Source organism: Giraffa tippelskirchi, chromosome 4, assembly GCF_054371585.1.
Source record: "Giraffa tippelskirchi isolate mGirTip1 chromosome 4, T2T-mGirTip1v1.2.pri, whole genome shotgun sequence".
Lineage (NCBI taxonomy): Eukaryota > Metazoa > Chordata > Mammalia > Artiodactyla > Giraffidae > Giraffa > Giraffa tippelskirchi.
In genome coordinates, this window is record NC_137278.1 from 36057592 (window position 1) to 36084468 (window position 26877).

Sequence of the window (26877 nt, forward strand, 5' to 3'; positions counted from 1 at the left end):
TTAATAGACAAAGTATTTCTTACAAGGTTATTGTATATGTAAGATATATTATAAGCTCTATATTCCTATAAAATATGGATCTATAAATTGGCCCTGTGCTTTCTGGCACCTTCTATAAATAAAGGAACCGAATGGTATCATTGACAAGGGGCCATAAGATTACAGCAAACCATATGTTTTGGAAGCAGCAAGACATGTAGAGAGAGGACAGTAGGGTAGCAAAGGCCAAGAAACAGCAGAGGTCATGAGTTGATAGAAGACATAATTAAAAGCTATAGAGGAACCAGAAGATATTAGAAGGCAGACGCCATTAAAGAAGGAAAAGGAACTTCTCTGGTGGGAAGGATTGATTGGGAGTCTGTCTGCCTGTTCAGGGGACATGGGTTCAGTCCCTGGCCCAGAAGGATCCCACATCCTGTGAAGCAGCTAAGCCCATGGGCCACAACTACTAGGACTGCGCTTGTAACCCACAAGCCACAGCTACTGAAGCCTGTGTGCTCCAGAGCCCATGCTCTGCAAAAAGGGAAAGCCATCACAATGACAAACTCATTCATCACAGTAACGAGTAGCTCCTGCTTGTCGTCCCAACTAGAGAAAGCCCGTGCCCAGCAACAAAGACCTAGTGTAGCCAATACACAAATAAATAACTAAAGTAAACATTTTTTAAAAATGAAGAAAAAGGAGGACGCAGTGGTAGTGGGGAAGAGGAAGAAGAGAAGATGACGAGAACAAGAACTAAAAGGACCCTTGAGTAAAAGAAGCCAAAGGATATTAACATTGAAGAGGAAGATGATTGTTTGGAGGATAAATATCAAAGAGCTGAGCCCCTCCAATTACAGAGGACCTCAATTGGGGCTGTCAACTCCAGCTGCTTGGGGGATGTCCAGCTGACCCAGCCACTAGAACTAACTGCACTGGACCCTGATGATCTCCTTGTTCACCAACCCTGTTCCCTCCTCTCCCTCTGAGGCCTGAGTGAGCAACTACTCCTGAGTTCCCATGGGGCGTGGCCATGGGGCTAATGGTCCAGTCTACTTATGCCCAAGCGTATCCTCGTGATAACTCTATTTTTTTTGGAAAAAATAAATAAAGCAAACCACGTGCTTGGAAAAAGCATGCCCATTTATGAAACTAAAGCTCTTTAGTTCCTCACTGAGGACATTGTGCACTGTGGTGACCAATAGCTTCACAGCATCTTTATGTTCAGTGTTGCACATAGCCTCAGAGTGCTTGCTCACATTGGCTAATGGCAGAATGAGAAAGAGCAGTTCAGTAAAAGCAGCCTTGTAAGAGGTCAGGACGTTGTTTTAACTAAAGGTATGGAGAGGCTGCATGTCCTTTAAACCATTCTCCACAATTGGTATTTCACTCATGAGCTTTGGATGAGAATTGGTTTGTACAGATTTTGGTAACTCTTCATAAAGTGTATTTTGTATCATAAGTTAAGTACTAGTCCAAGGGCTTTAGTTGTAGGTGGAGCTGGAAGTAGGCTTCTTTACTGAGATTTTACGCAGGAATGAAGGGGACTGTACCTCTGAACTGAGGGTGGCCAGTGTGGTCTGCAGAAAACAATTGTGATTTATGTGATATGGCTGACAATGTTTAACAGAATGGTGCCTTGCACAGAGAGCAGACCACTGCCCAAAGCTCAGTCCCTGTCTGTGTGGCCTTTCTGATCTTGTTTCTTGCTGTAACTCCATGCCCTGTCTTCATTTCAGACAGGTGGAACATGCTTTTCTTATGCTATCCCTTTTCCTGAACTGTTCGCAGTCATCTGGGTAGCTCTTCTTGGTCCTTCAAAACAGTTCAAATGTCTTTTCCATTTCAGACAATCTCCTGATCAGGTTCTCTCCTCTTAACTTTCATCATACTCTATGCATTTGTCTTAATCATTTTTTCCATCAGTGATTTTTTTTTTTAATGAGTGATTTTTTTTTTAATCTCTCTCTTGGGCTGTCTGTGGGGTCACACAAAGTCAGACACAACTGAAGCGACTTAGCAGCAGCAGCAGCAGCAGCTTGGACCCTGAGCTCCTTTAGGGTAGATACTGTCTTGTTGTTTTTACATCTGAGGTCCCAGTGTCATAAATATTACCGGTACTCAGTATAGATTTGTACAAACTTTTGTAGATACTGTTTTCAGCATCTCACAGATACACAAATGCACCTCACATGCTTACTAATGCACTTGTGGTTAGTAATGCCTTCTACCACGTTCAGTCTAGAGATCAGACACTCCACATAGACCCCTTCATTTTAGCGGAGGTGAGATTTATGGCAGTGCTACAGGGTCACATAAAGCAGGTGCACAGTTGATTAAAAAAAAAAAAGGGGGCTGTCTTAAGACAGTTGCCTGTTTTGTTTTGTTTTGAACTAATACAGGATACATGTAAGGCTGATTTTCTTCCAGATTATTTGTACTATTAGAAGGGACATACAGAAGAATATTATTTATAACTTAGATGACCAGCTCTTGGCATTTGATCATGTAAAAATCAGTTTAGAATTGTAGCTATTAAATGTTTCCCTGGTTTATTAGTATTTCTACTCAACCAGTTTCAGCTTCTGAGATAGCCCTCACAAGGCAGTCACTGCAGACTTTTGCCTCCCTGTACCAGTTGAATTCAGTAGGAGAGAAATCTTGTTCTTGGATTATGTACTATTTTTCTTAACACTTTTTCTTAACACTATTTTTCTTAACACTGCCCAGCTACAATAAATGTCAAGGTAGTTATTTATCACAGTGTGAAAGGTAGGCCTGGGTGAGGAGTTCATGTCTTATGACACCATTATTAAAAATTCTCAAAATACATATTTCCTATAGGTTAGAAGATTATCATTTGCATAAATGAGTGAAAATTATATACAAGTATTGGTACTCTGTGTAATGTTTATATTATTATCTTAAAAGTAGTACACTGAAAAATGCTGATAACTGACACTTACAAAATATGTTTATTTTAAAATTTAGAATTATGGAAGAAGCTTTGTAAGTAAAATTTGTGGAACTTCCTTAGAGTGATAATTTTCTGTAGGCTGTATCTGATTGTAAAAAATACTGTTACATACATTAAAATCTTTCAGTTTTTCACTCTGAACGTGTTAGGGAGAGAGATGAATCAAGAGCAGAGAATGCTAGCAGCTCTGCCCTCACGGTGTTATCTCACCGACTGGCAGCTCAACACTCAATCATGTCCTTATAATGAAGCAAAACAAGAGTTTCAGTGCATATACACAATGTATGTAACAATATACTTTATCTTCCTGTTCATCTGAAAATCAAAGTTAATTCTCAGTGCTGAGATGTTGGCCTGAATCTAACTGCTATGGACCTTTTCATACAGAAATTCTTTTGAACAGGAAATTATGTCTCCCTTTTGGTTTTATAGAGTATATAATTTCATTGTGGATGTATCATTTTTCTTTTTTGGGCCTGTCTTTTTTTCTGAGCACATGTCCATTTCAGTACTTTTAAAGGTACTTTTCTCTTTTAGCTTTGTAGATTTGCTTTATAGGTTTTTTCTTCCTTATATAAAATAATTAAATATAATTTAAAATAATTTTTTCTATATTTTGCGGTTGCTAGGACCTCTTCTCATTTTTGTTTTTTTGTTTTTAAATGAACTGATGCTCGTTTAGAGTATTGCAAAGGTATTTTTAAAACAATACTGACCTTTGCTGGTGTGTGTGTGCGTGTGTGCTTATGTGTGTGCACATGTAAACCAAGTTCATGTGCCTTCACTTTTTAAACATAGATTCCAACCGGAAATCAGTCCCACAAGAACATGAAACTAAGTGTAGAAATTATTTGCTTATTAATGTTGAAAATTACCTGAATGGCTTTCTAAATGAAAGAATAATTTTTTCCATTTTATTTCACATAATTGTATTTCATATAAAATAAAATTATTACATTTATATGTGCTATTATATATTTTACTGTATAGGCATCCCCATACTTATCATCTGATTGCTAAGAGCACCCAAATGCACTTCGTCATAGATGGACTGAGCAAAACGAGTCCTGGTGCAGCTATCCCAAGCTGGCCCCTCTGTACTTCATGAAATGTTAAGATGTGAAATGTGTGTTCGTAACTTTCTAATTCACCTGCTTTCTCATAATAGAATTATATAGGAGAGGAAAACAGTGTGTCTCAATGGCTTGAATTATTAAGAAAACTAATATTGGAACCAACATATTAATGATATTTTTACAAATCAGAGAGGGTATTATTAATAATTTAACAAAAATTCATTGACTGTTTGGAAACTTCGTTTAGATTACTGTTATGAACCTATTGTCATTAAAATTCTGTTCTGGATGAAAGCAACTAAGTCCTCTGACCCAGAAAAGCATGTTCAAAGTATAATTTCCATGTGCTCACACCAATAGTGTGAAGTCCCTCTCCTGACTAGAAGCATATCAGGGCCAAATAGTAGATCTTTTATGATAATGATGTCTAAGTGCAGTCTGCAAAAACAGGAATAATTTGTTGTTCAGCTTTGAGCAGTGCTAGTTAACCGAATTCAGTCAGGTCTGCTCCCCAAGAGCAGTGATACCTGTGCCCAGCAAAGACACTGACTGACACTTCCTTTTCTGCTATAAGCTAGCTCATCACCATTGTAAATCACTGAAAGCTTAATGCAGTGAGCAGAATCTAGGAAGACTATGCCTGGACTTCTGAGAAGGTCACTGTTAAGGTTTATGTTTGACTAGAGCAGTTTTTCTTAGCTTGGATAATAATATGCCTTTCCTTCAAGCCCTGTACACACACATATTTTAATACCTGACTTTGGCACTGTGAGCCATGTTTTTCCTACTTTATCTTCTGCTAAAGGCCATTTTAAATCCATGAGGAAATGAGGAAGATGTAAATCATAAATAAACTATGAATACAGGATTTTAAAACTTTTGTATCACAGTCTCGAAAGTTCTATCAAAGTCTCCCATGTGGAACCCCAAACTGTTGCCTTTAAAAGGCATAATCCTATATGATCAAGGCATGCTGCTGACAGCATGAGAATAAAAATTCATGATGAGCATCTTCCTGTGTTCACATTTGGAAAGTTAGTGTATGATCAGTTACCATGGAGACAGTACACCAGGCAGAAGAGAAGGGTCGATATGAACTGGCAGAACAAGGGGAGAGTTTAGGGAACCAGACTTTGACTTAGATCCTGAGGAACAACTGGCATTTGATTTGGTAAAGATATTGGGAGAGTACAGTCGGGGTTGAAGATCCAGTGATGGAGACTGGCCTGACTGGCACCCAGAGTTCATCTTTGTAAGTGATAAGAGTTAGAGAGAGTCTAAGTTGTTGTGAAGTCTCACTTCTAACAAAGTGAAAAACAAAAGGAGTCAGAAATGGTGGAAGTTGTAAAGGTAGTTTTTGTTACTTTGTAAAAAAATTCTGGGCTCTTTGAGTAAATTGTTCCCTTCTTACTATTCTAAGAGAGTTGATTATCTTCCTAAGCAATTTACTACTTGTTCTCAGATAAAATAAGATCTGTTGGCTTTCCATCATCATAGTGATCCCAAAATAGTCTTTTATTTTGAGATTTCTGCCTTAATTATGTTCAGCTTAAAGGAAGACTCAGTAAAAGTGATTGCATCTCATGTTTTTTTTTTTAAACATCTTTTGATCCATGAGAGAGGTATTTGCAGACTGCATGATGGCATATAGTAGGGAAAAAAGTATGATTCATCCTAATTACAAAGCTGTTTCCTAAGAAAGAATAATTGGAGAAATGTCTTATTTGTGTTTTTACAAATAGTTTTGAGACTTACAGAAAATTTTTTTGGCTTTTTCTGTATATGGCTGTAAATGGCCATGATTTTATATTGCAATTTTTTTGTGTGTGGAACCATTGACTTAGTGACTGCCACTCTAGTGACCCACAGAGTTAGCCATAAAACCTAATCCCTACCCCGTAATACTCCCAATTCATACTTTTAAGAGCTATGTCTTAAAGAGTGCTTTTAAAGTTGGAAACCCAGATAGGGAGTCCCTTAATAAATATCAGTAAATATTGATTTCATCTAAATCAATCTTCTTCAGCAATAGTTGGCTGATTTGCAAGGCTCAATATTCATTGCCTTTGAGGGATTCATTTTCTAAAATATCATCAATTTATCTGAAATTCTAGGTGCCAATAGAATTTTTGGATGTAAAGTCAGAGAAGAACCCTTTGGGTGCAGCATTAGAATGCATTTTTTGACCTAAGAGTAGTTTCTCGGGAGTTGGGGCTGCCAGAAACCAGATGTGTGTGGAGTGAAGACTGATGTTAGTGAGTCAAGACAGCAAGTTTAGGTGCTTCCTACAGGGAGTTTGCTGGAGTAATCAGCAGAAGAGGAAGCCATATCAAGTATTACTAGTGGAGTTGAATGTTTTTAATGGCTGAGGAAATTTAATAGTGGAAATGCTGAAAGAGAAATGGATTGATGATGGAGCAAGTTTTCTGAGAAATCAGGAGTGATTAGGAACAGAAACAAAATTAAAGGGATTCCTCATTTTCTAAGGCAGGAAGCATGGCTGAGCTTGAATATATGTTTTGGTTTGGGAAGTAAGGGGTAAGAGAGAGGTGCTTTGATGAAAGACTGTTCTGTCAGGTCAGAGGTTAGGTGGTAACGTGATGCTTATGATGGAGAGAAATGGGGGCAGAGGTGAATGATGAGAGTTTGGAATAGTTGCTGTAGAAAATAAGAAAAGGAAGCTGATAAAAACAAGTAAAAGCATTGTTGAGCTCTCTGATCTCATGCTCCAAGCCCAGTCTGGCTTCCCACAATAATTGAAACTTCAGCCAAAGTGGAGACTCACTTTGCCTGCACCAGTCTCACGCCTTCCTTCCTGTCACCTTTTACAACTGTCTTCTCTCTTCAGCTTTTCTTCAAAACTACTGTTCTTTTATACCCAGCTCAGGTAGATCATTTCTTGAATTCTTCAGCTGGCACCCTGTAGTCTTCTACAATAGCTGAACCACTCTTAAGAATCATGTAATTTGCCAATATATTTTATCTTCTTTCCTAGATTGTAGGTTTTTTTGGGGGTAAGAATCATGGGTTTGCTAGTTATCTTTGCTTCCGTTTCTCTGCCTAGGGCAGTGCTCCTCTGTCAGTCAGTAAAAGTGAATGAATAAATTAGTGAATGAAGCAAATCCACCAAATTGTGTGAGAGTCATAGATGGACCTCTTTATGAAACAGTTAATTTCATTTTGTACTTTAATTAGCTTCTCTTGAGGGGGGAGGTGTTTTTAAAGTGTTGGCCTACACAAATTTAAGATATAGCTAAGTTAGCTAAGAGATACAACTAGTCATTTATTGGGTATCAATTCAGAGGATGTTATTGTGGCTTATTGATAAAATAAAACTCTGTATTTAGATCTTAATTTGCATTACAGAATTTCATCTGGCATTATTCATTTGAGGAGCTAAAATAGAAGTTTCTCAAGATGCTTCTAATTGCCTCTTTTGCCATATGGCATAGAAGTACAAATAGCAATCATAATTCAACTCCAAGATCATAGGTTTAATCATTTTCATTGAAATGCAGTAAAATGTTGACTTCTACATCACCATGGCAATAGAAGTATTCCCCATCACCACTGCCCATACCCAAAGCCCAGAGAACATACACTTGATTTTTTTCCTTATTTCAGTTGATACTGGTCCATCCATTTGTATCCAGGTTTTCCCATCTCAACCTCAGCACAGTATCTGGTAAGATACTGTTAAAATGTCATACTCTCACCTTGAGAAGAAGTGGTCACAACAGATAAAACCCTCAAATTCTACGTCTGTCTGCAGACATGTCCATAATAGGCCAGTGTATTATCAAGTGAAGTGAATAAAATGCAGAGGAAAGAGGAAAAGAAATTTCCCAAAACTGCCATCACTTCTGTGCTAGTTTCTGCCTATAATGTTAAATTTCCACTCATTGGATTTTTCAGGTTCCTATGTATTGGTGTATGTATCGTATAGGATATTTTCTTTGGATGCTGCTGCTAAGTCGCTTCAGTCGTGTCCGACTCTGTGCGACCCCATAGACGGCAGCCCACCAGGCTCTCCCATCCCTGGGATTCTCCAGGCAAGAACATTGGAGTGGGTTGCCTTTTCCTTCTCCAATGCATGAAAGTGAAAAGTGAAAGTGAAGTCGCTCAGTCATGTCCGACTCTTGGACTGCAGCCTACCAGGCTCCTCTGTCCATGGGATTTTCCAGGCAAGAGTACTGGAGTGGAGTGCCATTGCCTTCTTTGGATAATCACTCAGTATTTTAGCTTTGTTTTGTTTTTCCTGCAGAAATTATTAAATAGAGATATTTGATATGGTCAAGAAGATGAGCTAAAGAGGATCATTATTAGTTGTGGCCACCTCATCCATGCACCTTACAGATTCTATCATCTAGAAGTAATCTCTTCTTTCCCTAAATTTCTTTCTTTTTTTTCCCCTAAATTTCTATAGCCATTTAACTGTATTCATATTGAGACAACTCAGTCTTAACCAAATATGGATACAATCTATTAGCAGATGAATGGATAAAGATGTAGTATATATAAATATATATACACATACACATTTATACACACAGTGGAATACTACTCAGCCATAAAAATAATTTTTGCTATTTGCATATCTATACAAAAAGATATGTGAACCACTATGTTCACAGCAGCACCATTCACAATAGCCAAGACATGAAACAACCTAAATATCCATTGACAGATGAATAGATAGAGAAGATATGGTACATATATACAGTGGAATGCTACTCAGTCATTTAGAAGCAGAGATATCACTTTGCCAATAAATGTCTATATGGTCACAGCTATGATTTTTCCAGTAGTCACATATGGATGTGAGAGTTGGACCATAAAGAAGGATGAGTGCCAAAAAATTGATGCTTTCAAATTGTGGTGCAGATGACTCTTGAGAGTCCTTTGGACAGCAGGGAGATAAACCAGTCAATCCTAGAGGAAATCAACCCTGAATAGTAATTGGAAGGACTGATGCTGAAGCTGAAGATCCAGTACTTTGGCCTCCTGATGCAAAGAGCTGACTCACTGGAAAAGACCCTGATGCTGGGAAAAATTGAGGGCAAGAGAAGGGGACCACAGAGAGTAAGATGATTGGATGGCATCACTGACTCAGTAGACATGAGTTTGAGCAAACTCTTGGAGATAGTGAAGGACAGGGAACCTTGGTGTACTTCAGTTCCTGGAGTCTCAAAGAGTCAGACATGACTTAGCGACTGAGTAACAGCAACAACTACTCATTTATAAAAAAGAATGAAATAATGCCATTTGCAGCAACATGAATGCAACTAGAGATTATCATACTAAGTTAGAGAAAGATGAATACCATACGATACCGCTTATATGTAGAATCTAAAATATGACACAAATGATACAGAAACAGAATCTATGAAACAGAAACAGAATCTCAGACATAGAGAACAGACTGGTGGTTGCCAAGGGGGAAAGGGTTGGAGGAGGGATGGAGGAGAGGTTGGGGCTAGCAGATGTAAGCTTTTATATATAAAATGGATATATACAAGGTCCTACTGTATAGCACAGGGAACTATAGTTAATATCCTATGAGAAACCATAATGGAAAAGAGTATATAAAAAATGTATATGCATGTATAACTAAATTAGTTTGCTATATAGCAGTAATTTACACAACATTGTAAATCAACTATAATTCAATTTAAAAAAAGAAATTTTGCCATTTTCAGCAACATGGGTAGGTCTAGAGGATATTATGCTTAGTAAAATAAGTCAGACAAAGAAAGACAAATACTGTATGTTTTCACTTATATGTGGAACCTAAAAAATAAAATGAATAAATATAACAAAATAGAAACAGACTTGTAGATACAGAGAACAAACTAGTGGTTATCTGTGGGGAAGGGGTGGAGGAAGGGAATGATAGAGGAAGGTGATTAAGAGATGTAACTTAGGTGTAAAATAAATAAGATAATATGGTGCACAACACAGGGAATATAGCCAAAATTCTGTAATAATTTTAAATGAGCAAATCTATAAAAAGTATTGAATAACTATGTTGTATACCTGAAACTAATGTAACATTGTAAATCAACTATATTTAAGTTTTAAAAAAAGACACCAAGTTTGTGTTGCAGTTGCATACATGAACCTCACTTTTCTACACTGCTAACCTGTTGACTACCCTGCTCTTGCTCCCTGTTCTTGCAGTCCTCAGTACATATAGCCAAAAATAGCTTCGTTGTTTCAGTTGGGTTTTTTTGTTGTTAATTATTCTGGTGATCTGATTCATATCTAGAATGGCTTTATTTTTTGCCGGGGGGGAGGTGCTTCTTGGTGTGTTGAATGAATACATTCAAGATATGTTTTGTAGGTACAGATGCCAGTCTTAAAGAAGGTTAAAGAAGATCATTGTTTTGTATGGTGTAGAAATTGATGGCGTGTGGCCACACTCTGACAGTATTCGGGAAGGTTCTTTGGATGTCTTCTTATAATTGTCATCTAAAATTGATCACAGTTGATGATGCAGCTTATAGAAAAAAAAAATCTTTCTGTGATGACAATTAGTGTGACTTTTTTTCTGCTTTTAGGTTACTAGACTTCCTTAATGATTAGAATCCATAAGAACTGGCTAAGCTATTCTAGACTGATATAAATTTTTATGTCTTCAGCAATGTCCTTTGCTGCTCAAACACCATAAAGTATTAGTGATCTTTCTTTCCAACAATGTTCTCTGATGCCCAAGGAAAAAGGAAGAACCAATCGCTGTCCCGATAAGCTACCAACATCCCTGTATTTAAAAACTCAAGGCTTCCTTAAAGGACATGAATAAAGGTAAAGTGTTAGATATTAGAGTGGCTTTGTACTAGCCAAGTCACAATCTCTGTAAGAAAAATAGGAAGTAGATAAGAAAAATTCTCTCAATCAGCAGCAGGGTAAGTACTTTCCTGTTGTCCTCTCAAGGGAAAACTAGTCATTGTCACACCTTACTACCTTATGATCTTATTTCAACTCTAATGCACCTTGGAGTTTAAAAAAAAAAAAAAAAACTTGATTCTTTTCTGAGCCTTTTGTGTCCAAATATGGCACCTTTTACCCTTCTCAGATATCAGTCAAACCTCTCCATCCTCGGCCTCAGCCCTCATTTCACTGGAGAGAAGAAACTCAGCCCCTCTCTTAGCCTTCCACTCCACCCTGGTCCAGACATCCTCGTACTTCATCTACCCAATAACACCTTTAGCTCAGTTTCTTCCTTTCATACACAAGCTGCTTAGAAGAGCTGTGGACACTGTTGCCAGAGCCTTACCCCTAGCAGCTTCACAAGCTTTGCAGTCAGTCTCTCATCCCCACATTCAACTGAACCAGGACAGTCTCCCCAGTTTCATAAAACCCCGACCTTGTCCCTTCTTGCCCTCCCCACGAGCACTTGACTGTGGCCGATATTCCTTTCTAGAAACAGCCCCTGCCTTGAGAACTAGGAGAGAGGATCAAATAGAACTAGAAGATTTCTGTGATCTCTCCCAGCTCTCAGTAAGGCTTGATGATTTTCTGAGATTTCAAGAATCTTCAGCTCTTTTTGTTTATAAAAATTCTCAGCGATCTTTGGCTATTTAAACATGGTAGTGCTTAAGAAAAAAAATGTTGAGACTACAGAATGCAGCATCTTTCTCATGCAGTTACTGTAATTTCAAAGAGATTATTTTTAGTAACTCTATTTGTTATTATACAATTTCTCAGAAATAGAAAACACATTAGGGTAACTCGAAATAGAAACTGACTGTACTGAATTTAAAATTTGTGATTCAGAGATACAGACTTTGATGTATCTACTTATCTTACGAAGTTCTGAAGCCTGAAAAGTTCTCTTGTAATATAAGGTTTTTACATCTATTAGAATAGGCTTTTTATCTAATTTATTTTTTTCAGAGAGTAGGATGACAAATAATCTAAGAGAAAATGAAAACTAAATGGTATAAAAGAGTTAAAACTGAATAGTTTATAATTTCCTCCCTTTCCTAACAATACCTATAGTATGGAGAACTCAGTTGTTTAAGGCAAATTTTTTGAACAGTTCTACCTTTAGACAAATAATTTGTCTCTATTAGAAGAGGAGCAACTCAATTTTTAAAAAATTATTATTTATTTATTTGGCTGTGTGTCAGGTCTTAGTTGCTGCATGTGGGATCTAGTTCCCTGACCAGGGGTTGAACTCAGGCCTCCTGCATTGGGAACTCAGAGTCTTAGCCACTGGACCACCAAGGAAATCCCTGATTTTTTTTTTTTTTTTCTTTAAGCAACAGAAATTTATTTTCTCCTAGAAATCTGAAATCAGGGTGTCAGCAGAGCTGTGGAGCAACTTGGTTTTAATTCAAGAACAATGTTTAAAAAGTATGTCGCCAAGTCTCTCTGGCATAAAGGTGCAGATGAGCTCGGACTAATGTCAAAATGTCCCATCTTAGAGCCCCCTCCAACCTGGCTGCTGAACCTTGTCATTTCTCTCCAAGTATCCACCAAGAATTTCCAAGTATTACTGTCCCATGGGCTCTGACCCTCTGGAAGAAGTCTGCTCTGCAGTCCATGCAGAGAAGACACCATGACCAGGTCATCCCATGGCTGGCACGAGCATGAGACACTGTGTCGCTGCCTAAGGCATGGCTCCATGTCTCTACAAGGGCCAGGCAGCCCTGTGTTCCCCCATCCTGGCAAAAGTCCAGGAAAGAGTTCCTTGAGCTTTTCGTCAGAATTTTCTCTTTCCCCGGGACTCAGTCCTTGGGGAAAAGTACCTTGCCTCCTTTTCACCAGTTTCTGCCCTGTGTCTAGGCCCCAGACATCCTCTTCAGAGGGTCTCTTTCCTCTGCCAGACCATACATTCACATCAGTGGCTGTAGAGAGGGGGCAGAAGAGTGGAAGCAAAGTCCCATCAGAGAGGCTGGCACAGCCATTGGAACCAGAGCTCCACGATCCTGAGGCTTCAGACTCTCCCCTTACCTTTCAGTCTCTGCCCCTTCCCCCTCAATTTTGTGCAGCTGTAGCAAATTAGTAAGATAGCCAATGAAAGCCGATCAAAACCTCAGAAGTCGTCAAAAGTTGTTAAAAAAAAGTTTTTCCTTTCCAATTTGAATTGCTACAAACTGGATAGGTAAACAAGATTTTGGTATAAAGAGTACATTTTGTAAATTCTGCAAATTGGTTATTTGGCAAATCAAACCTCTAGCAAATTGGCCTGCTTTCCAGTTCATCAGATATTAAATCTCAGGTTCCCTTGGGACTTCCTACTGCCATAGCTCTTTCATGACAGTGTGCTTCAGAACATTTAAATATTATGTCTTCAAATTCCACATTTAGTTTTATTGAGAACAAAATGTTGTCATCTCTCTGGGGTTTTTGCATGCAGCACAATAACACGAGTTCTAGGATATCATGTTAGAGTCCTCTGCAACAGAACTGGATGGTGACCTTGCTTCTATTTATTTTTAATTGGTTGAATTTAGGAAGGAGTGGTACTGGAATGTGTTTATTCTGAGCCTGGAGAAGCACTACGAGGGGTGCCATGTTGAGAAAAAAGCAGAGAAAGGGGACAGTGTATTGCCATCTACTAAAGACTTAAATTAGACATACAGCTGAATAAGAATGTGTTTTTCTCCTGTTCCCCTAATTCCCAAAATATAAAACTATTGAAATTGGATGTATGTTCTTTAAGCACTAGTATTATCAAAGCGGATCGAGTTTACCTAATTACACTAGAAATCAAAGCAACAACACAAACCCCAGATTTGTATACCTGTAGATAGATAAACTCTAAATAAAACCTATTTTATATTTGCTATATCAGAGTATTCTACTATAAAGGGATGAACTTTCACCCACTAGTTTTGTATCAGTAGTGCCCTTTGGGGCTTCTGTTGCTCTTGCAAGCTTCTGTGGCTCTGTTGCTGTCTTTGATGAGTATTTAGCAACAGGGTAGGATTCTTTCTTGCTGTTTGTCCAGCATTTGAGAAAGATCCCTTATAACCAGCTTCTCTAATATATGGCATTTTCAATTTTATCTTATTAAATTGTTTGTTTTGAAATAGGAATGATATTAAATATGTTTCCTCATGATGCGAGTTCAAGGACGTCTGCCTTCAGCTCTGCCCTTCAGGTGTATTTGATTTCACTCATAGAATCGGAACACATGTACAGCCATGGCTGATTCACCTGAATGTATGGCAAAAACTGCCACAATATTGTAAAGTAATTAGCCTCCAATTAAAAAAAAATAAATGAAAAAAAAAGGATCATTCAATTTCTAGAATATCTAGACAAGATTCTTGGAACCTCCTGTGTAAGAATTCTGGATCCTTCTGCTTAAAAATGGTTTTCCTCCAAACTGCTCCTAATTCTAGAATATTTGTGGGTGAAAATAGTTTTTGTCAGCTATTCACTTTGAACCTCTACCACTGATCTTAAAATACTCTAGGGCTTTTGAGAGACTGCCTTTTAGAGAAGAAAAAAGGTAGTTGCTTAGCTATCCATTAGCTGAAACAGCTTTATAGGGGGCAAGGAAATCACTTGATTTCTAAAAAGAAGTGAAGAATGTATTAGAAAGGAGAAGATTTAATTTGTTCTACCACGAGGTAATAAGCCTATTTATTAGCCACTCTTAATGTGACAGTGGGTCCTCATATATATTCTGGGAGTGATGAAGCATGGCTCCCACATAGCAGAGAGAAATTAATAGGCAAATTACAAACTTGAAATGGAAACTTGACATTAAAACAGATCATCATATGTGTTCACTGCTTGAAACTCAGGAAGAGTTTCAAGAACTAATGATCTAGCAGCAGGTAGTAACATGGAAATATATTAAATATACATAGAACACTCAGATCCTTGAGCATGCAAAAGGGTCAGGTCAATTTATTTTTACATAAATAAGGTCAAGGTTGCCAAAATAATATTAAAGCCAGAAAAAACAGTAAGGACCTGTAAACCAGCAAGGATATGCCTAGCATGCCTGGCCAAGGCTAATTAATGTGCCAGACATTACTTGTCCAGATACCACTAATGAAATACACTAATGTAACATCAAAGCATGCTGTGATGATACAGGTTTAATGTTCTAAATGTTCCCTTCTTTTCAGTCATTTAACTTAGAGGTAAAATTGGGTAGCTGATATGCAGTTTGCTTTGCATTTGTCAATTAGGTAAAAGAGTGCTACTTCCACAGATAAGTGCATTGTACAGTTTCTATATCTCAAATGTATGTATTACAATTACAATATATTACTTTCCACCTGCCAAACTGTCCGCATCAGTTCTGTAAAATGAAGATACCCACCTTTTAGGATTATTGTCAGGAACATAAATGGCAGTCTGTGTAAAGAATTTAGCTCATTACCTGGACCACACTAAAGTGTTCCATAAACACATTGTAAATATTACTAATTAACTGTTGAAGTACAGATTGCAGCACCCGAGCTTTGAGTTTAGCATTGAATTAAGAAGTAGAATATTTATACTGGACCCTTTAAGGGCAAAAAATCAAAGTCCTTTGGCATTATTTTTATTGCATTAGATAAAATATTTAATTTTTAAATGTAGGTTATCAGTGTGTATAACTGTTAAAAACAAGTATATTATATTCTTGTGTTATGTTTGAAATGTTATGGTAACAGAGGAAATAATCCTGCAAAAGTTTTATTGAGCACTCCCTATAATCAGACCCTGAAACTACAAGTTAATAAAAAACATAGACCTATCTTCCTTCATGATCTGAAGCCCACAGGCTATTAAGGGAACAAACATGTGAACAATTAATAATAATAATAAACAGCATTTCATCTCTTTTTTTTTTAAAGAAATGAAGTATTTACGTGCCTCACCCCTTCCATTATATTTATTATTTTCTTTGAATGTCTCTGTATCTAGTACATTCTTATACTGGTATTATAGTGATTTGTTTATTTACATGCCTGTCTCTACTACCAGACTGTTAATATCATAAGAGTTATCGTTCATCTTTATGATTTCAGCTCTCAGCACAGGGCTTAGCACCTACCAAGCACTCCATAAATGTGGATGGATGGATACTGTCTACTCCCCTCTCCAATCCATTTCTCATTTTCCAACATGCACTTTGAAAAGAAGTGATGGAGCATCTCAGAAATGAACCAGAACTCATTAATAGAAGGGAATATTAAATATTTTGACAGACAAGAAAACATTTTTCCTAGCTTAATAGTTAGTCATGTATAATGAAACTTTATGAATGTGACTTTCTCAATTCATAATGAATTATATCGTTTATAGAACAGGACTGAAATACATCATTTCATGTATAAGGAAAGGGGTTGCAAAGCAGAGAATGGTGTGAATAAAACTGCTGGAGGATTGTTTAATCTGTTTCATATATTTTAATAGCATCCATTTATATCCATTCAGTTACTGGACTGATTACAAATGTTAACAACAGAGTCACTTATTTATTAAGGTATGTCCAATAGGAACCGTTATTTGCCAAAGTGCTACTAGCCGTTTCCTTCTACAAAATACACATAAAGCAATCAAAATGCCATTCTTAAAGCAATCTGAACTGGGAAATAGCTCTTCCCAGTTAATTCAAATTAAAGAGCTCCTGAATTCCCTACCCTCAATGTGGAAAGACTGTACAATAAAGGCTTAGTTGAAAACCTTTTATAATTTCAAATCAAATCAAATAGATAAGTATATTGTGGCATATGGATCATACTAATAATCATTATTTGTGACAGAGTGTTCACTGGTGGTTAATTTTACTCAAGGATTTTAGTAGATGTATCTCAAAACTGTTGTTATTCAAAAATCGTTCTCAACACTTGAAAATCCACTTTTTGTGAAATGAAATCAGCTAAATCTAAGACTCCATTAGGAAAAATAATTAAATTTATCACTTATGCTGATTTTTGTTTCAGTGTTGCCTTGACCCTTTTATGATTCTAGACAACAAAATTAAATATTTTAGGATAATATTCTAATTCTTTTGTTTCTTGTCAACCATATTTGTTATTTGAAAACTAAGATGTGTTTTACATTTATATTAAAATGAAATTTGTTTTGTACGACCAGGTTGAACTTAGATAAAAACTTAATAGACCTGGAATTGATTTTGTATCTCCTGGACTTCCGTGAGTGTAATTTAACTGCATATCAGTCTACCTGCCTGCCCCTCACCTCTGCATTCGCCTTTCTATCTTTTTGATTCTCAGTTCATGTAAGTTAACTCTCAAGAAATCCAATGCTATTTTCAGTTATCTAATTACTTAAGGCAAAATGAAATAAGTCGTAAACTTAAAAATTATTGAGAATAGTTTAATAATACAGTTCAATATTAAACTTCAGTAAAATATCAGGTTGATTATATTTTGTCTTTCCAAAGAAAGTCATATTCAAGAAAATACTTTTCCTGTGCTTGGTAAATTGTTCATTTAAATTATTGTTGGGATGATTTAATCAGAATTTTATCGTCGCCTTAAACAGTGTCACTAGCCAGTTAATCTGACTTGTCAATTAAATCTTAATATGTTTGCAAGCTCCACATGAAAATATTAGAAGTCTGGCAAATGGCATATTTTCCTTATACATTTTACCTGAGATTGATCCTAGCATCTATCTAGTTAGAGACTAATACAAAGTTTTTCCTGAATCACATTTCAAGGAAATATAATCTAGTCTTCTCATGTAATATTTACTCAGGCTGGGTTTTCAATCAATGGAATGGACAGTGACACACATTTTCAGATTTCAGTGATTATTGTTTTGCTTTCTTAGTCCGCTGAGCTTTCTCCTTTTTCTCTTGCCTCAAAACACCACTAAGAAACTGCTGCTGTACTAGTCTCCCTGTGTTTTGGAAAATAACTTCCTATGAGTTTCATCAGAATATGGAGAATTCTAAAATTATCATTCCATGACTCTCCATTGTATTCCCCCCACACATTCAAAGATATGGTAGGGGCGTGCCATTTTTCATCATAAGCCTTATTGTGCTTATTTGATTTTTTAATCTATGTGTATGTTATTCTAAAATTAAGGAAAAATAATCAAAAGTTTCAGAAACTTGTTTATGCCAGAATACATGTTTTCTCTGTATTCAGAGAGTCCTGTCAATTCACCTAGTTGGTTTTTATACAATATTTCTTTATGAAAAATTTAAAATTAGAGCACAATTCAAAGGAATTAACATTGAACACCCATATACCCACCATCTAGATTCTACCCTAAAAATTTTACTCTATTTGATCAAAAATCTGTTAGATAACTGATTGTTAGGTAATCTTAGACTAGAGCTCTTTTATGAATTCCTTTTTTAGCTTACTAGTTTTATTAATTGGTATCAAGTTGTATTGCTATTTCATTTAGCCTCATTTACTGAGATTCTTTTAATAACGTGTGTGAGGGTCTGTATATATTTTCAAAATCACAGTTTCCAGGTATTTATATTAAAGTGGCCAGTTTTTTTTCTATTGGATTAACTATCATTTGGGAAGGTCTCTTTGCACAATGTATAAGATTTTGATCTCCAGCATCTTTCTACTCTTGTCTCAGAAATTCCATTTTAATTGAAATGTAACAGTACATAATTAATACTTCTCTAGGAATAAACAATGAAACAAAGTATTGAACATTTTTTTTATTAATTAATTTATTTTAGTTGGAGCCTAATTACTTTCCAATATTGTAGTGGTTTTTAAAGGTATCTACAACATTTATGCCATACTGGAATCTTGTTATATAATCCTCATATTTTAATGAAACATAAAATGAGCATTATATACACATGTATTCCCCCCATAAATCATGAACTTAAAGGCTATCCCCTTGATTATGCTAGTTTTCAGAAATGATGCCTGTAAATTTTATTGGTTTGTCTTTGACCTTTTTTCCTTCTCCTTGTGTTCTGTAAAGATCAGTTTTAATCCTAGCTTTTTTGTGAATAAGAAGTTTCTTAAGTATCTTTTATTCCCTGAAACTTAAAAGAGAATCAGTTTTCACTGTTTTCTGGTATACACGCACTTCTTAGTATGGAAGTTCTCCCATGTTATATGTTTTCTTTCTAGGTGCTTCTCTATGGTAAGTTACCAACCAGTGAACAGCAAGCTTTCCTGACCTTTTTCCTTCTTACTTGGTTTCCCATTCCTTGTCTCTTTCTCTTCCTGATTTTTATAGGAGACCCAGAAGTTTTCTTAAGTTTCCATCTTTCAATCCAGTCACTAATGAACTGAATACAGTTATGTGCAAGCTCTAACTTGAGCTATCCTGATACCTCCACCTTATCTTCATTCTACTAAACTGGAATTCTCAGTGCTTCGTGAACATACTGTGCTCATTCTCAACTCGAATATTTGACCTTGTTCGCCAGCGCTGTTCTCATCCATCCATCAAGACTCAGCTACGCTGAGCTTTTGCTGACCTTAATTAGGTATATTTAAAAATAATACCTTAAAAGGTTTATTTATATCAAGGTGATATTTATACCAAGGCCTTCAAATAATAGGTCTGCATAGTTTTGCAGGAGAGAGCCTAAATTTTGGGATTCTAAGTCTGAATATGGTATGCTATCACTTTTCAAATATTTTTACTACATGCCAAGAACTGTTGTCTTATTTCTGGGCGATTTTTCAAGACTAAAGTTCCTCTGTGAGTGAAGATAATTATTGAAGTGGTAAAACAACACTGACTTTACTTCAGTATATTTATTACTTCTTTTGGTTAAAGACCAATAAGACCCAGATTGTGGCTTTAATTGCATATGGGCTGTTAACTTCCCACCAAAAAATGTTTTTCAGTATTCACATGCATATGACTGGTTTAGCACAAACCCATTTATCATGGTCAGTGGTGCAAGCTTCATATTCCAAAGTTAGCAGATGCAGAAAATAATACATTTTAATGAAAGCATTTAACTTATTTGGCAAGGTTTTTGTGTTTTGTTTTTTTTTCCCCAGTACAGTGCCAGGGACATACCAACAAAGTGACATAAATGTTGCATGTAATTTCTTTGTAAATAGTATAATTCAGTTGATGTATTATATAAATATCTTTCCTTTTCTCCTTTGCCTTTTGCTTTCAGCTATTTGTAAGGCCTCCTCAGACAACCATTTTGCCTTTTTGCATTTCTTTTTCTTGGGGATGGTTTTGATCACAGCCTCCTGTACAGTGTTACGAACATCCATCCATAGTTCTTCAGGCACTGTCTATCAGATCTAATCCCTTGAATCTATTTGTCACTTCCACTGTATAATCATAAGGGATCATCTCTTAAGTTGTTGGAAGAGGATGTTTACTATGACCAGTGCATTCTCTTAGAAAAACTGTTAGCCTTTGCCCTGCTTCATTTTGTACTCCAAGGCCAAACTTGCCTGTTACTCCAGGTATCTCTTGACATCCTACTTTTGCATTCCAGTCCCCTATGATGAAAAGGACATCTTTTTTTGGTGTTAGTGCTAGAAGGTCGTGTAGATCTTCATAGAACCAACTGTTCAACTTCAGCTTCTTTGGCATTACTCGTGGGGGCATAGACTTGGATTACTGTGATATTGAATGGTTTGCCTTGGAAACGAACAGAGATCATTTTGTTGTTTTTGAGATTGCATCCAAGTACTGCATTTCGGACTCTTGTTGACTGTGAGGGCTACTACATTTCTTCTAAGGGATTCTTTCTTGCCCACAGTACTAGATATAATGGTCATCTGAATTAAATTCACCCATTCCAGTCCATTTTAGTTCACTGATTCCTAAAATGTCAGTGTTCAATCTTGCCATCTTCTGTTTGACCACTTCAATTTACCTTGATTCATGGACCTAAAATTCCAGGTTCTTATGCAGTATTGTTCTTTACAGCATCAGACTTTACTTCCATCACCAGGCACATCCACAAGTGGATGTTGTTTTTGCTTTGGCTCAGCCTCTTCATTCTTTCGGAAGTTATTTCTCCACTCTTCTCCAGTAGCATATTGGGCCTCTACCGACCTGGGGAGTTCATCTTTCCGTGTCCTATCTTTTTGCCTTTTCATACTGTTCACAGAGTTCTCAAGGCAAGAATACTGAAGTGGTTTGCCATTCCCTTCTCCAGTGGACCACGTTTTTTCGAAACTCTCCACCATGACCCATCTGTCTTGGGTAGCCCTACAAGGCATGGGTCATAGTTTCATTGAGTTAGACAAGGCTGTGATCCATGTGATCAGTGTGGTTAGTTTTCTGTGATTGTGGTTTTCCGTCTGTCTGCCATTACTTTGCCAACAAAGGTCCATCTAGTCAAAGCTGTGGTTTTTCCAGTAGTTATATATGGATGTGAGAATTGAACCATAACCAAAGCTGAGTGCCAAAGAATTGATGCTTTTGAACTGTGGTGTTGAAGAAGACTCTTGAGAGTTCCTTGGACTCCAAAGAGATCAAACCAGTCAATCCTAAATAAAATCAGTCCTGAATATTCATTGGAAGGACTGATGCTAAAGCTGAAGCTCCAGTATTTTGGGCACCTGATGTGAAGAACTGACTCATTGGAAAAGACCCTGATGCTGGGAAAGATTGAAGGTAGGAGGAGAAGGGGATGACAGAGGATGAGATGGTTGGATATCATCACTGACTCAATGGAAATGAGTTTGAGCAAGCTCCAGGAGAGGGTGATGGACAGTAACGCTTGCGTGCTGCAGTCCATGGGGTCACAAAGAGCCGGACATGACTGAGTGACTGAACTGATCATATAAATAAAAAACTAAAAATACAGAAGAAAGGAATAGCATAAATTTGGGAACAAGAGAGATTTGGGGCCATCTCCAGCAGTAGGCTATCAGTGCGAAAACTCTGTCGGGGGACTGGTTGGTTGCTATCTATCCAGTTTTTTTCTCAGAAGGATTTCCAGCCTTAGGCTACAATAGGTTTAGTCAGATAGAGAAATAGAAAACTCATTGGGTTTTTACCAGGAAATAATGGGCTGATAAGTGTGTGTGAGAGATTATCCTTGCAGCTGTGTTAACAGTACAGCAGTGTAGATTACTGAGCTTTTAAAATCATAGACACTTTCTACTATGGTGGATCTTATTGAATCTTACCAGCAGCTTGGAAAATGCTCCCTCCAGAAGAGTGTTTATTTCATTCCTTCTGCACTATACAACCAGGTCAAGTATTTGAACCCCAAGAGTTAGAGAGCCTTGAGAGGTTCTTTCATCAAGCCAGTCTTTAGTAAAATGGTTAAAGAGATGAGGTTTGTGTCAGAGGTAACCTGCCACCCTTTCTGTACTCCTCCTCATGGACTGAGATCCTGCTCATCTTTGGCTATCTTAGGTTTCTACCTGGACACACATGCACTGGGGATTGTTCTAAATTCTGAACTTGTCCATAATCATTGGTTCTGTGTCTCATTTAAGAGCTTTTCGTGACCGGTTAGTCTAATCATTTCTCCCGAACGCCTTTCTCTTTCTTCCTTTCTATGTATTATACACATTTAGTAACCGAAAGCTTTTGTTTTAATGCTCTGAAATACAGGAGTGATCCTAAGCAAGCGCCATGGCCATCTACTTGGAAGGCTTTGCCTGCACATCGATCCTTGAATGGTGTGCTCTTTCAATCACACTAACTCAGACCCTGTTTCCCACCACCTGTCTTTAGATCAAGCACATATAAATCTAGAGAAAGATGACATCTCTAGAAATGGAGACCGCACAACTTTTCTTTCAGAAATAGTAAAACAATAACTTAGAACATTTCAACTAGGAAAGAGGATCTCCAGCATGATGATGAAGGGCGATCCAGGAGGGCAGCTGCACAAACAGGTCTTGAGACCATATCCTCATCAGAGCAGGAGCGTTGAGAGTTCCACAAAGAACGTCTCCAAGAGGATGAACCTGACAGACTGTCTGGTGTGTGTGACTGTACTGGAAGGAGGTTTGTACTTCTGGCTTTAAGTTGGGGGATGAACTAGTGGCAGGTTTCTAGAAAATTAAGCAAACAGAAAAAACAAAACCATTATTAACTCCAGGGAAAATGATTAGTAGCACAAGAAAAAAATGTGACAGCTACTAGAAATACTGTGAATAGCTGCCTTGTTTTGTAATGTAAACACTAAATGTTAACCTTACCAAGATTATAATACAACTGTATTTAGGGCCATGGAGGAAGGAAAGAACGGGAAGAAATGTTACAAAATCCTCATTTCTCATAGTAAAGTAGATAACAGGAAGAGTGCAAAAAAAAAAACAAAAAGGAAATGTCAGCATAGACATTTTACATAGCTGTATGGAGGTAAACATGAGAATAAACAGCTTAAAGTGTTGGAAATGGTTATCTTTGGGGAGTGACATTACAGGTTAGGGAGGAATTGGGCAGGTGATTACTTTTTATATTGATTAGAAGCCATGGTGATTACTAATGCTCATCCATATGGTTCTACTCTCATTCCTGCGGGAACAGAAACATATGTGCCCAAATAACCCTTCCAGCTAGTCTGAACCATAGGACTAGCTCTGGCCCAGAGATGAAGGGATATGTGTCATTTATGGACTACAACTGTGTAACTCTTCAACTCCTTCTTCCCAGACCTCAGCAACCTGCAAGGAACAAGGACAGACTGGAGTCCATCCAGTAGTCTGGAAATCTTTCCTGTGTTCTTTGGAACCGTGACTTCTTAGAGAGGACTAAGAGAAGAGTTGACAAACTTTTCTGGAGAGGTCCAGATAGTAAATATTCTTGGCTCTGCAGCCCATATGGTTTCTTTCGCAACTACTTAACTCTGCTATTGTGGTGCAAGTGAATAAGGGTCTGTGTTCCATTAAAACTTTATTTATGGACACTGCAATTTGAATTTCATGACTTTCACATGTCATAAAATATACTCTTTTAATTTCTTTTTCCCAGCCCTTTAAAAATGGAGGGAAAAAAACATTTTTAGCTCATAGGCTGCACAAATAGAGGTAGAACTGGCCTGCAGTTGGCCTACCCCTGCTCTAAATATTCAAAAAATCGTTACGCACAAAAACTAATAGCATCATACATTTGCTTTTAGAGAACAGAACTAGAACAAAGAAGTGAGAGTCCCAAGGGGATCAATTTCAGCCTCAAATTTCCTCCCATAATGAGAGCATTACTATAAAATAAAAGCTGTCTGCAATGAAGAAGACTGCCCCAAGGTGTCCCTGTGCTTGAAACGTTCACCCTGAGGTGGGAGGGGGCACTTGGTGTCCATGTGCCCCTTTTATCCTTACAGTTCATGGCTCTGTAACATGATTAAGATGAATCATTCTGATGAAGCTGTTTATTGTTTTCCAAAGTACAGTCATTTCCCACTGGTTTTAGGACAGTGCTTAGAAAAACTTAGGCTAGAACGTGTGCTTGAGGGCTGAGGGTGAGGAGAGGCATAAATACTTTGTATTAAGCATTTATGGTACCAAGGTTTGCGAAGACCACTTGCTAGCCTAAACATGTTTGCACACAGCAGTATCTTCTAATTTAAATTCAATCATAATCTCCAAACAGCCCTATCTTAGACTAGCTGAAGGTATAAACTTCATTTTCATCTCATTAGGCCACCTGGAAGCTGCAATCAGTGAGTAGTCCTGACGTCAATAGTCTGTCTGCTTCATTAAAATGTTAATTTCATGGCTTTAATTCTCTTTGTAAAATGTACCACTGCAGGACACTATATGCAGATTTATTCTAAAGCAGACCAATTTGCATGTCGCATTTTAGTATATTTATTTCTCCAGATTTCTCTGTGTGTTGCTATTCTTAGGAATTGCTTTCATGTTTAAAGAACTGTTTAAATATCTAATATATTTAGATATTTAAAGCAATTTTAGCCTTGCAAAATTAATTTTTTTTAAATTCTGAAAGCTATTTAATAGTTTTCTCATCAGTGACATAAATCCCCCTTCTTAGAGTGAAATACACATTGTTTTTTCCCCTGTAGCACTGAATCTTCAGCTTAAAGAAAGATTGAGTAACTGTTTTCATGAACAATCAGAATGAATCTAGATAGTGCCAAGTAGAAAAATGGATGAGCAAAATCTTTTGTCATATGAAGTCCTCTAACTTATCCTTTATGTTTTGAAAGTGCCCATTTAAATTCCAAGTTCATATTTTTACTCCTAAAAATCTTGAGTTTTGACTGATTTCCCACGAGGAAACATTAATCAGGAGATAACCAAGAGGCTGCTGCTACATTGACAAAACTAAGACTCTCCCTCCCAGTCTGCCCCAAACCCGTAATCAGAATGACTGCACTACACGAATGCAGATGCCAGTGCTTAGGGCCTGCTAGATCCTTGTGGGTATCTTGGACTCTTCCTTATCCACATGTACCAGGACCTTTACATCTTGCCGATTTTCCCCACAATTATTTTCTCCTTTTAGGAGTCCTTTGCTGCCTTCCTTTCCTCCTTTCTGATCTCCAACAGAAAGACCATTCCCCAGAGTTCTGTCCTCCGCTATCGGTTCTTTTCTCAGTATAGTCTCTCCTTTGGAATATGCCTCCATTCTATGACTACCACTGCCATTTGTTTGCTAATAATTCTCAAACATGTTTCAAACTAACCTATCTTCTGAGGTCTGACCTACCTGGATTTCCAATAAGTAGAGACATTTTATATATAGATATGTCTCTATCACCCCAAATATAATATTTCTAATACCAAAGTACTTACTTACTTCTCAACTTCTCCACTTTGTTCATCAGTGCCACCATTTTTATATACTCATCAAGCTAGAAGTATTCTGGGAGGAGGCCCACAAAGATTAAATGTAGAAAATCAAAGAATAGTTCACCTCTTCCTTTTCATAAATGCCCAAAATTTGTCTTGTTCTAGACCCACTGAATAGAGTCAAGTACTTAGCCCAAGCAGACACATGAGAGTCCCATCCCGTTAATAATGACCTAGTGAAATCACAGTTCTCCCTCATTCATGTACCTTCAGTTTCCACCATGGCCACCATGCAGAGATTTATGTTATTCCTTTTTAGGAATGGAAGATGGGGGTTTAATTTGATCAACAGTTTCAAATCATTTGAAGTTTTCATTGAACGTAATTCCCAGTCAGTCCTAAAATTACTCTGTTCTCAAGCTTTATGAGTAAAAGGTAGCTCAAGGTACCACCCTAGGGCTATTGGTTGCTTATGGGCTATAAATAGACCTGCCTTAGTGACATTCTAAAATAGTTTAGCAAGTGGCATTCCACTCTGTGTTTCTTGGATGAGTAGCTCATGCAGCCTTTTTTCAGCTTCATGACTGAGGCTCAGATACAACTGGGCTTCAGATCCAATAAGAAAAGCAAGCACCCAATTTTCTGGCCCATGTGATACCATTATCATTAGTTATCCCAGGCGACTGGGTATCTGAGTCATGAGTTTAGAGTTTAGCCACATAAGTCACTGCTTCAATCATTGATTAAAGGATTAAATAATCATTTTATCTTAAAATAAAGTGTCTCTTATTGGTACTTTAATGGAAATGATTGTTAGCAAGGCTAAGGCATTTTTATTAAGCCAGTTACAATAGTTATAACTCACAGCAGATATTTATTCAATGTCCATAGTGAGACTGCATCAAACTGTATGTGCTATATGACATACAAAGACATTGCAATACTCAGACACTACTCTTGAGGAACCTGTACAATGTAATATAATTTCTGACTCAGTTGGTGAGTTACAAACAAAACAGTTACAAAAACTGTGAGATTAAAAGCTTTCTGTTTCCATATGAGTTGATGAATTTCTAAGGTCAGTTTGGGGATGTCGAAGTATTAATGCTTATGTAGGTATTCAGAGGGCTCTAGATCTGATCTTATGACTACTTTAAACCATTCTAGACACGAGTAGGATCAAGAATGATATTTTTTCAGGGACCACCCTAACCACCCTTCCACC

General features: G+C 37.3%; 1 protein-coding gene and 2 long non-coding RNA genes across 5 annotated transcripts in view; all 3 read left to right on the forward strand.

Annotated features, from left to right (window-relative positions):
• Positions 1-23812, forward strand: part of LOC145503863 (uncharacterized) — a 30090-nt gene extending 6278 nt beyond the window's left edge. The window contains exons 2-3 of the long non-coding RNA XR_014051855.1: positions 22732-22902; positions 23554-23812. This is a non-coding gene — a long non-coding RNA (uncharacterized LOC145503863). The remainder of the gene's footprint in view (positions 1-22731; positions 22903-23553) is intronic.
• The window catches only part of LCLAT1 (lysocardiolipin acyltransferase 1), a 187639-nt gene that overhangs the window by 127362 nt on the left and 33400 nt on the right, over positions 1-26877 (forward strand). The gene's annotated exons all lie outside the window — the stretch shown is intronic.
• On the forward strand, positions 1791-9835 carry LOC145503862 (uncharacterized). Its single transcript, XR_014051854.1, has 2 exons — positions 1791-1974; positions 8007-9835. It is a non-coding gene; the product is annotated as an uncharacterized LOC145503862 (long non-coding RNA).